Below are 12,192 nucleotides of genomic sequence, written 5' to 3' on the forward strand. Positions count from 1 at the left end.
TCTGTGGCCTTGATTAAATCACTTATCCTACCTCAGCTTTAATGAATGGCATCATCTGTAAAAAGAAGGGGTTGGACTAGGTTGCATTTGAAGACCCTTCGGATACCAAATCTATGATCTCAAGCTCCTCAATGCCTTATGATTCAAGGAATTTGATACCTTCTAAAAATGTACACTTTGGACTGATGACTTATAAAAAATAAATTCTGCCCCAAAGAAGCTGCCAAAGTTACATGTAAATATATCAGTGTCTCCAAATTTTCTCTAACATATCCACCTTTAGAGTCTCTTGTCTTATTTGTGGCTGATTGTTTTGAAATGCTGTGTTTACTCTGAGATGGAAATTAGGAAAATGCATAACATATTCAAGCTACTGTCTGAATTGGTGAAATTTAAAGCTAACTTAATATGTATAATTTATCCCAGACTTGTGCTAGAACAGAGCTTCCCTAGGATGAGTAACTGCTAGAGAATCTGCTTTTGCTGGAATGGATTCTTGTACTTTTTAAAATAAGTCATGGATCCCAAAATTAAGCTTCCTTTGAAGAATTTGACCATGTTTAGAGGATATACAAATAACATTTAGGAGAACAGTACAATTTGGAGATATTTATGACCACTCACCTTATATTTTTAATGGAATTGTTTTTTATTTTAGTGGTACAAATGATAGGGAGATGGCAATAGGTTATACAGGAACTCTGATCCTTATCAATGTCCAGAATGCCTGAAATTCAGTTTGGAAAGAGTAGGCCCAAGCAGTCTTGAAATCAGGGTTGTAAAAGTTTATTGTTATGCTTTACAGAGGGCAAGGGTTCTCAGGCAACCTGCAAACTTAAAGAAGACAAAGGCATAGTTTTTAAGGAGTCTAGGCAATTAATCAGATGTCAACTATGCTAACTTGGGTGAATAAGGGTGGGATTAGGGAGGAGTTAAGGAGTGGTCAGTTCTTAAAGGAACATGCACTTTTAATGTCAACTTCTCAGGTGTATTGCCCATAATTCACTGGGAAATAGCCCAAGGCAGGGCTACCTAGAGGTATGGTTTTCGTCACTAAGTCAGCTAGTGGTCAAGGGCTGACTGAGAAGTGCCTAGTCTGCCACCCATCAGTGTCAAGTTTGACAAGATGGATGTTGGGAACCAAGGCTAACAGAGACTCAGTATGTGAATAATTGGCTAAAGAGTTAACCCATAGATAGGGCATTAAAGGATTCATGGGTGCAGCTGCCCACTTTACTAAGGGGAGATAACATTTGCCTAAGCTAAAATGTTTATAGGTGGTTTAGTGAAGGATTCATAGGTGTAGCTTGTTATTGTTCCAAGCAGAAATAAACAGTTCAGGAGTTGTTGCTGGGCAGAGTGCTGGCAGGGGAAGGGGCAGAGTTAATGCTCTGAGGCTGGGGGAAGAGGGAAATGTGATTTCACAGACTGGTTTTACAAATTGATTTTACAAACTGATGTTACAAACATAGATCCCAAGCATCCCATCACAACCATAACATTTTTAGTAGTTTTCCAACTTGGAAGTCTTTCAGCCTAACCTTGAACACCAATGCAAGAATCTCCTTTATACAACTGAAAATTAACCAATATATTCTCAAATATTCCTAGTGGAGGGGAGCTCATTACTTCCGTTTTGGAGAGAAATTTCTGATGTATGAGTTTAGCACTTTGAATAGAAAGTCAAGTGGTTAAAGGCAGGGTGGGGAAACTGCAGTCTTGAGATCACATGTGACCTTCTAGGTACTTGAATGCAGCCTTTTAACTGAGTCCAAGTTTTACAGAAGAAATTCTTTTATTAAGGTGATTTGTTCTGTGAGGTTTGGATTCAAAGGGCCATACCTGAAGACCTAGTGGGCCACATGTCTTTAGGCCACTCAAACTCTCTTTGTCTCAGGCAACACTTGAAGCATCTGAAATGCAGATGAACTGCCAGTCTTCATCAGTTAAAGTAATTTCCACATCGGGACATCCCAGTATTAATAAAATCACTGCCTTTTTTTTTTCTTTTAACACAGATAAGAAAACTAAAGGCCAAAGTAACTTATTTGCCCAGGGTCAAAAGAGTAGGAAATGGCCAAGCTAGAAGAAAAACCCTCATCATATGTTTCCAAGGTCAGGGTTTTTTTGCTTTTTTTTTTTTTTACCAACTCCCCAATTACATACACAATAGTAAACATTATACATAAATGGAAAAGTTTTTTTTGGTATGTATATATATTTTTGAAAAGTTAATTTGTTTAAAAAGAATCAATAAAATGCAAATTCCTTGAAGGCTCTCATTTTTTATCCTCATTTTTCACTTTATATACCCAGTGTCTAGTAAAGCACTTGGCACAGTGCAAGTATCTATTAAATGATTCTTTAATCAAATCAATTATCTCCTTACCTGATTCCTGAAGTGTTGTCACTATACATATATATGTGTGTATGTATGTGTGTATATGTATATATGTATGTATGTATGTATGTATGTATCTATGTAAGGAAGCTCAATGTCCCCTTGATTTCTCTTCACAAATCTTCATTAGATACCTTTATAAAATTCTTGATTCATGCTACATTTGTGATTTTTTTAGAATATATGTATTAGAGAGATATTTAAGCCTCCCAGAGGTTAGATGACTTACCTAAGGGCACACTGAGCTTGTACATGTCAAAGACAAAATTCAAACTCAGGGCTTCTTGACTCCAAGTCCAATATACTATATACTGTCATGTTTTATCTCCACAGTGAATTGTAAATGATCTATAATAGTAGGTCAAAGTGTTTCCTTTCCAAAAAGTATTTGTTTTTGTTTCATGGATCACAAATATAAGTAAAGGAAATAATGCTGTTGATAAACTATGAAATCAGCAGCATCGGGGCCTTCTTTAAATTCCTGAAATTATATCTTCTTTCTTTGCCAGGTTATTCTATCTGAGTAGCACAGTTATATACCTTTTGAAGTAAGAATGGCTGGCAGTATTCTTCTTCTGGGAGCTGTATGGTCTGACCATGAGCTGTGGCTTAGGTCTAAAAACAAAAGGTAACATGGGAGAAATGTTGAAATTAGGGATGAAGCTTGGAAGGGTCCAGAAGTGCATAAAACTAAGACATATTGTAGCAAGAAAATATATTGAATTAATCTCTTTGGAGCCAAAAGGGAGAATGGATGTATTGCAGAAAGTATATTTGGAATAAGGAAGGATAAAAGTGTCTATTTAGAACTAGTTATGCATTCCATTTTCTCATTTCTTTGTTCCTTCAACTCTCCCTTTAGACTCCAAAAGGAATAATTCAGTCCATTTTCAAGCACAAAATAATTTTGGGTATCATTATTATATTATATATAATATATTATTATATATAAAATATTATGTATATTACATTACATATTATATTATATATTGAGTATATATTATATCATTATTCCTGCTAACATACTGTCACTTTCACAATCTGCTAGATGCTTTCCAAAGTAGAACTGAAAGCTGAACAGAATATTAAAAAGTATCAGAATTTAATAATATAATTTAGTTTGTATCTAAATCTAACACAGAAAAGGAAAAAATATTGTGTGACAACTGCTCTTTCACAGAGGGAGAAGTAAAAATACAGAAGAGTTTACCAGTTTGTCTGAAGCCATGGAGAAAATCATTAAAATTCTTCTGAGTATTTTCAGTCAAAGTATTTTCAGAAAATATTTGGTTGGTCAAATGTTCCTATTGTGCTAATTAGAAAATAGCGATTTAATTGTAATTCAACATCCATCAAGCCATTTGTAAAAGACATTCTTTCTTTGATATTTTGCATGCATAAAAGATTCCACATGACATGATTTATATGAAAATTAGCAAAGTAAAACTGAAGAACCCATGGGATATATTACTTTACCCCAGAAATGTCAAAATAGTACTAATGTTGCAATGCTGCTGGCATTTCAGGATGAATCTTTTAATTTAGATTTAAAATAAATATCACTGTTAACATTTTAAAGGGGAAAACGTCATATTAATAAAAGAGAATAGAGATCAGCAGGCCTATGAATTCAGAGATCTAGAATTTTAATTCAATCTGAATCAAAGGTATGAAATGGATTCATTTCAATTCAGGCTCTCCAGCTTCATTTAATTATTTAATGAAATAGAGAAAAGTGCATCAGGTTTTGATATGAAATGAAAGTGACTGATTGCATGGTATTTAAGTAACATGCTAAAGGAAACCTGAAAAGTGAATGAAAGCTTTGCTCAGATGAACTGACTTCATTACTCCCTTAGCTTATGTATCTTTGACCACAAAATATCAGTTTGTTTTATTGTTCTTATGAGTTGTTTTCTCAGTCTTGTCCAACTCTTCATGACCCCATTTGGGGTTTTCTTGACAAAGATGCCAGGGTGGTTTGCCATTTACTTCTCCAGCTCCTTTTACAGATGAGGAAACTGAGGCAAACAGGGTTAAGTGATTTGCTCAGGGTCACACAACTAATACGTACCTGAGGTCAGATTTGAATTCAGGAAGACGAGTCTTTCTGACTTCAGTCCCGGCACTCTATCCACTGTATATCTCCTAGCTGCCCCTGGTATATTGTCATGTTAACTCATTTCAGTCAACAATTTCTGAGTAAATACTATATGGTTCAGAACAACGTACTTGGTAAAGCTTTTTTCTTCTTCTTACTTTTGCACTTAATAGTATTTTATTTCTTTTCAATTACATGTAAAGATATTTTTCAACATTCATTTTTGTAAGATTTTGAGTTCCAACTTTTTCTCGCTTCCTTCCTTTTCTCCTCTCCCTTCCCCAAGACAGCAAGCAATCTGATAAAGGTTATATTTGTTATTGTCGTTGATCATCCTTTAGGAACATAAAGAAGTACTACATGAAGAACAGCAAGAAAAATGTCATTACTGAAAAAACTTACCTGGGTCTTGGAGGAAGTGGTTTTTAAGTTAAAGGTTACTGATAGTGTTATTTGTGACAAGGTGATTCACTTTGGCACATGGCATCGCCAGATGGTATTTAAAAATATCATCAAAGATGGCAAAGTCTTGGGTAAGAAACTAAAGAAATTTGGGACTGGTTTTTGTTGTTGCTGTTCACTGCTGTCTGTTGAACACAGACACATAAAAGAAACACATTCATTTGTTGGCTAAGAAGCAAAGAGCTTGCTAAGAAAGTAGTGAGTGTGAATGGGATTTGGATTTTTGGATTATGGATTAAAATATAAGGGTGACAGACTCCTAGACATGGAAAGAACATGCCTAACAAAGACATGTGTAAACATATTTGAATTCAGGAAATAAACATGGGGAGACGTCCTCAAGATGACAGAGTGTGGGGAAGCAAGAGAACCCAGATCTCTTCCACAACTACTCCAACAATGATGAAACAAACAAAACAAAACAAAAAAAGCACCAGAACATGCAATTATCAAGAAATCTAAGGAGAAACTGGGTCAACTGAAATTTTTATAACTCAGATTGCACAACGAGATATCCAGACCTATTGGCACTAAATAAAAAAAGATAAGCAGAAAAGACCAATTCAGTGTAAAACAAAACAAAACAACTTCCCCCCCCCCAAACCTTTCATGGTCTTGCGGACTAGGTGGGGAAACCTAAAATCTGCATCTGGGGAGACCTGGAGCTAAGGAGATAGAAGCAAGGTCATTACGAGCCTTCTGCTGTAATTCTGACTCCAGACTAGGGGTCAGGAGCCTGCAGGGACTAGACTAGGAGGGCAATGATTAGATGGCAAGCTGTTCCAGGTCATCTCCATGCAAGTTTCTGGTGCAGGGCACCTTAGGGGCCCATGAAGGTCAACATTCAATAGATGGAGAGACAGTAGCAATGCCCCAGATGAAATAAATAATGACCAAAATAAAACCCTACTACTTCTTTCAGAAGTCCTCCTGGCCCAGGCCTTTCTGGCTATTATCTGATCTGCATTTTAGACTTTGGGACACCAAATTTCAAAGGATTCAGAGTAAGGATAGGTAGTATAAAATACTATTAAGCAAATCAACTTCGGAAAGATGAGAAATTCCATTGAATTAAAATTAAGAGAAATAAAACATCCAGTTAGAATGGAAAATAGGAGCTGTCTAAAGTGAGTGATTTGACTGTACAGTAAACTTTTCAATCAATTTACATATAAATTGAATGATATAATATCGAAACATTTAAAGGAAATGTTAAATTAATTTCAGGAAGAAAAATGATAGAAAACTATTATAATAGATTACCTCAGTATACCCCTTTCAAAGCTAGACTACTTTAAACAAATCCAAACTAATCTAAACAAAAATTAAAAATTTAAGGATTTGAACAGAATTTCAGAGCAATTAAATGTGATAGATCTCTAGTGATTATTCAATGAGAATATTAAGTAGAATAGATATTTCTTAGCAATGTGTGGCACCTTTGCAAAAACTAACCATGCATTAAAACCTTATAAACAAATGTGGAAAAAAGAAATAAGAAATATTGAACACATCTTATATTCAATTTGAGGGCCCTTAAAATTAAATATCAAAATGAGACTTAAACTTAATTCAAACAACTGATGAACCAAAGAACAAATTGAAAGGATGTATAATTTCCTTTAAGATAATAAAAGTTTTGAGGCCATAGCCAATCCCTAGGGGAAATTTGTTTTCACCATGAACATTTTTCACCATGAAAAGAGAAAATGAATTGATGAATAAATTGACCATATAATTTTAAGCCATAGAAAACCAACAAATTAAAAAACCCAATCAGGCACCAAAAATATAAACTATGAAAATCAAAGCAGAGATTCAAATTTGCAGATTTGTGAAAAAAATAAGAAAACAATTAGTTTTTTGATTTTTAAAAAGAGAAATGAAAACAAAATTGTAATATCTAACATATAAATTAATTCAGGATGTTATTAGAAATTATTTTGCCCAATTAGATGTGAAAAAAACTTGTCCTCAAAAATAGAAAATGCATAAATTAACAAGAAACAGAAAGTTTACATAACAATCTTAGAAAATGAAATTGAACAAACAATAAATGAATTCCCAAAGAAAAAATTCTGGACCAGAAAGATTTACAAATTAATTCTATCAAACATTTAAAAATAATTTCAATATTATACAAATTATTTGCAAAACTAGGAAAAGAAGGTATGCTACCAAATTCCTCCAATATTATAAATATTATTTTCATACATAAACCAAAGAAAGACAAAATGGAGAGAGAATTATGTACCAATACCCTTCATGAATATTGACACAAAATAAAATAAAATATTAATTAGCAAAAGACTACAGCAACATGTCACAAAATTTATGTACTACATAAGGAGGTTGTATTTATACCAGACACAAAGGGATGGCTCAATACTAGGGAAACTCAACAAAACTTACCATATTAATAATAAGAATGACAAATGTATGATTATGTCAATAGATGAAAAAAACTTTTGGACAAATTTTTTTTCAATTAAAAAAACGCTAGAAAACATAGGAATCTTTAACTTGGTACATAGTATGTATCAAACCAAGAACCAGCATTACATGTAAAGAGGAGAAATTTGTTATTTTATTTTTTTGCTTTTTGAAGGGCAATTAGGGTTAAGTGACTTGCCCAAGGTCACATGGCTAGTAAATGTGTCAAGTGTCTGAGGCTGTCTTTGAACTTCGGTCCTGCTGACTCCAGGGCTGGTGCCCTATTCACAACGCCACCTAGCTGCCCCTAAATTTGTCATCTTTTCTATAAAATCTGTTAAAGAATGTCACTTGTTACCATTCCTATTCGATATAGTGCTTGAAATGTTAGCTACAGCAATAAGAGAAAAGAAAAAAGAAACTGAGGGAATAAACAAGGCACTTGATTCCACATTATTCAATATTTCTATCAATGACTTAGAAAAAGGCATACTTATCAATTTTTCTTGCCACAGAAAGCCAGGCAACATACAAATCATAGACTAAGAATCTAAAAAGATATTTCTAAGAAATAACACTGGATTGAATATAATTAGATGGAATACAGTAGGATTAAATTCAAAGTCTGATATTTGAGGTAAAAAAATGCAACTTCAGAATGATAAGGTGGAAGATCCTTGGCTAAATAAAATAAAAGATATGGATTTACATGATTGCAAAATCTATGTGAGTAAGCAAATGTGTTGTGACCATAAAAATAAAAAAAAGATAGAGATCTTGAGTTTCTTTAAGAAAGCCATAATTGAGGCAGAGTCAAGATGGCGAAGTAGAAGCAGGAGCTCCATGAGGCTCCAGCTTCCACCTTCCCCAATCCATGTATAAAGGGGACTCTGAACAAACTTTGGAGCTGCAGAACCCAGAAAATGACACAGAGAAGCTAATCCCCCGCCGAGGACAGCCCAGCAGGCCGGCAGGAATCACCCAGCACAGCGCTCTGGGAGCCAAGCACAGCACCTTGCCAAGGATTTAGCCCCAGGGTGGGCCTGACCAGCCTCAGGCTGAAGGGACTCCAGATCAGCAGCAGCTGTGGCCTTTTCCAGATTTATCAACACATAGATGCGAAGGACATAGTGAAAGGTCAGTGCAGTCTGGACTTTGGGACCCAGTAAGTGGGAGTGCGTGGCTTTTGCCCCTGGGGCGAGGAGCCGCTGAGATGCCAGCACAGCCAGCCAGCGCCACGTGGCAGCTTCAGCTCCTGGCCTGCAGAGTGTAAGGGGACCCAGCACCAGTCTGAGGGGTCATCTCTCTGCTTTAGCATTCTTGGATCTGGATTGCAGTGTAGGGTAGAAGTCCTGGGGAGTGTGTCCAGGTTGCCAGAGTGTGTGGAGACCTCAGAGAGGGCACCCATCTAATATCTGCGGCAGCTGAGAAAACCCCAGTGTTTGGGATGAAAGCTCCCCTGTCTGGTGGCAGAGTACTACTGTGGCAAAAAGCCCAGGGGTCAAGTGACTGAGGGGTGAGATGACCAGGCAAAGGAAACAAAGCAGACAGAAGATTCCAACATTAGACTCCTATTTTGGGGACAAAAAGGAGCAAAGCATGGAATAGGAGGAAGACAGTAAAGTCAGAACTCCTGCACCAAAAGCTTCAAAGGAAAATAAGAGCTGGTTACAGGCCATAGAGGACCTTAAGAAGCAGATAAGAGAAGTGGAGGAAAAATTGGGAAAAGAAATGAGAACAATGCAAGAAAATTATGAAATGAGAGTCAACAGCCTGACTGAGGAAAATCAAACCTTAAAAAATAGATGGCAAAAGTGGCTCAAAAAGGCAATGAGAAGAATGCCTTGAAAAGCTGAATTTGCCAGATGGAAAAAGAATCTCAAAAGCTCAATGAGGAGAATCATTGCTTCAGAATTAGATTGGAGCAAATGGAAGCTAATGACTTTATGAGAAATCAAGATGCTGTTAAACAGATCCAAACAAATGAAAGAATAGAAGGCAATGTGAAATATCTCATGGGAAAAACCACTGACCTGGAAAATAGATCCAGGAGAGATAATTTAAAAATTATTGGACTGCCTAAAAGCCATGACCAAAGTAAGAACCTAGAAATCATCCTCCAGGAAGTTCTCAAAGAAAACTGCTCTGATGTTTTAGAACCAGAGGGCAAAATAGAGGTTGAAATAATCCACCGATCACCTCCTGAAAAAGATCCCCAAAAGAAAACTCCAAGGAATATTATAGCCAGGTTCTGGAATTCCCAGATTAAGGAGAGAATATTACAAGTATCCAGGAAGAAACAATTTGAATATTGTGGAAACACAATCAGGATAACCCAGGATCTGTCAGCTTCTACACTGAGGGATTGAAGGGCTTGGAATATGATATTCCGGAGGTCATAGGAGCTGGGATTAAAACTAAGAATCACCTACCCAGCAAAACTGAATATCATGTTTCAGGGGAAAATATGGTCATTTAGTGGAATAGAGGACTTTCAAACATTCTTGCTGAAAAAACCAAGTTAAATAGAAAATTTGACATTCAGATACAAGAAGCAAGAGAAACATGAGAAGGTAAACAGGGAAAAGAAATCATAAGGAACTTATCAAAGTTGAACTATTAACATTCCTACATGGAAAAACAATAATTGTAACTTATGAAACATTTCTCATTAGTTGAAGGGAATATATATATATATATATATATACATATATATATATGTCTATATATGAGGGTATATGGGCATATGAATACATATGCGAATGTGTGTATATATGTTTACAGGTATACATAGATAGAGGGCACAGGACCAATTTAACAGGAAGGGATGATACTTAAAAAGTGAAATTAAGAGGTGAGAGAGGAATATAATGAGAGTAGATGGGGAGACAGAATGGGGTACACTATCTCATATAGAAGAGGCAAGAGAAAATGGTTACAATGGAGGGGAAGAATAAGAAGGCAAAAGGGAATGGGTCAACCTTATTCCCATTGAATTTGGCTTGAGGAGGGAATGAAATACACACTAAATAGGGTATCTCACCCTCCAGGAGAGTAGGGGGGGGAAGGGGATGAGAGGGGGGATGATGGAAGGGAGGGCAGGCTGGGCGGTACGGAATTTGGAAGCACCCACTTTTGAAAAGGAACGGGATCAAAGTAGAGAATAGAACAAGTGGGAGGTGGGAAAGGAGGGAGGGAAATATAGTCAGTCTTTTACAATATATCTACTACGTTATTGTTTTGCATTAGCTACACATGTATAACTTATACTGAACTGCTTACCTTCCCAGGAAGGGTGGGTGACAAGGGAGGAAGGGAATGAATTTGGAATTCAAAGTTTTAAAATCAAATACTCAAATATATATATATACATATATATATATATACACATATATATGTATATATACTATTATTAATAATATTTTACATCTTATTGGGAAATAAGATATACAGGCACTGGGGCATAGAGATCCACTGGAAAAGTTGAAAGGGGTATGGGAGAAAATATGAGAGCAAGCAGATTGGATGAGGGGATATACTGTGGGATTGCTATTTTGGGGTGGTGGGTAGGGGAAAAACGGGGAGAAAATTTGTAACTCAAAATCTGGCGGAAATGAATGATGTAAAGCAGAAGTTAATAGAGCATTTAAAAAATAATAAAAACATATGGAGACCATAAAAAAAGAAAGCTATAATCTCCAGGAATAAGGACTTGATAGTCTCTTTGTAATTCCAACCTTGTCATATCACATAAAGAGTCTCCAGATCAGTTCTGGACACTAGAGGTTGTGAAGGAAAGTTATTTGAAGAGGACAAACAGGATCTTGACCTATGTTATGTGAGCATTAGTTGAAGGATTATGGGGATATTACACCTGGAGAAGAGAAGATTAAGGGGAGTGAAGGGGAAGGGAAATGATAGCTATATTTAGTTATTTGATGGCTGTCATGTGAAGAATGGTAAGACTTATTTTGTTTAGCTGCATATATTTATATATGTTCAGACACACATAATAGTAATACATTAATATTAATTATATCAATATAATATCTATAAAATAAATAATTAAAATAATTACATTAATATAGTAACATTATATATATGTAAATACAAAGTAGAGCAGAGCAGAAAGTCAAACAGACTATCTAAAAGCATTAATTTAATCCTTATTATCTGCCAGGCTCTGTGCTAAGCACTTGGAATTTGAGTTCAGGCAGCTAAACTCTGATGTAACTTTTGAGTGCCTAAAAAATACAACACTATTCAATATCAAACAATAAAACCAACACAATTTATGGGGAAATGGGGTAAGGGATCCTTAAAAACCTCATCAGTGACACATTAAAAATAGAGAAATTTAAAAAGTGGTAGCACAGTTTAATACATGTTAAATGGTTAAGAAATATTTTATTTCATGTTGTTTTTTTGCCCTCCTTTGGGTCTGTGTCTTCTTTCACAAGATGATTAACATAGTAATATGTTTTGCATGTCTGAACATGTATAACCTATATGAAATTGTTTACTGTCTCAGGGAGAGGGGAGGTGAGGGAGGGAGAGAGAAAATTTGGAACTCAAAATTAAAAAAAAAATTTTAAAAATTGTCTTTACATGTAACTCAGGAAAATAAAATATTATTTAAAAAGAAATATAAATACCTCCATAAACAGAAGCTCATTCTTCAGCCTTGGGCTACTACTTGGCCCACCCTTCAGGCTACAAAGAAAATTGGGCAGGCAGAAAATCTGGATCTCCTGACAGAGGCCGTGGAGGAAAGAGGTTGGGTGGGGAAATAATG

General features: G+C 35.6%; 1 long non-coding RNA gene across 1 annotated transcript in view; it reads right to left on the bottom strand.

Annotated features, from left to right (window-relative positions):
- Positions 1-642: 642 nt before the first annotated feature.
- The window catches only part of LOC138149837 (uncharacterized), a 30,764-nt gene continuing 19,214 nt past the window's right edge, over positions 643-12,192 (bottom strand). The window contains exons 2-3 of the long non-coding RNA XR_011165429.1: positions 2,942-3,016; positions 643-834 (exon numbers count right to left, since the gene is read on the bottom strand). This is a non-coding gene — a long non-coding RNA (uncharacterized lncRNA). The remainder of the gene's footprint in view (positions 835-2,941; positions 3,017-12,192) is intronic.

This window comes from Petaurus breviceps, unplaced genomic scaffold (assembly GCF_028583685.1).
Source record: "Petaurus breviceps papuanus isolate PSGF00001 unplaced genomic scaffold, PetGlider_PUasm1.0 90849, whole genome shotgun sequence".
In the NCBI taxonomy this organism is placed as follows: Eukaryota; Metazoa; Chordata; class Mammalia; order Diprotodontia; family Petauridae; genus Petaurus; species Petaurus breviceps.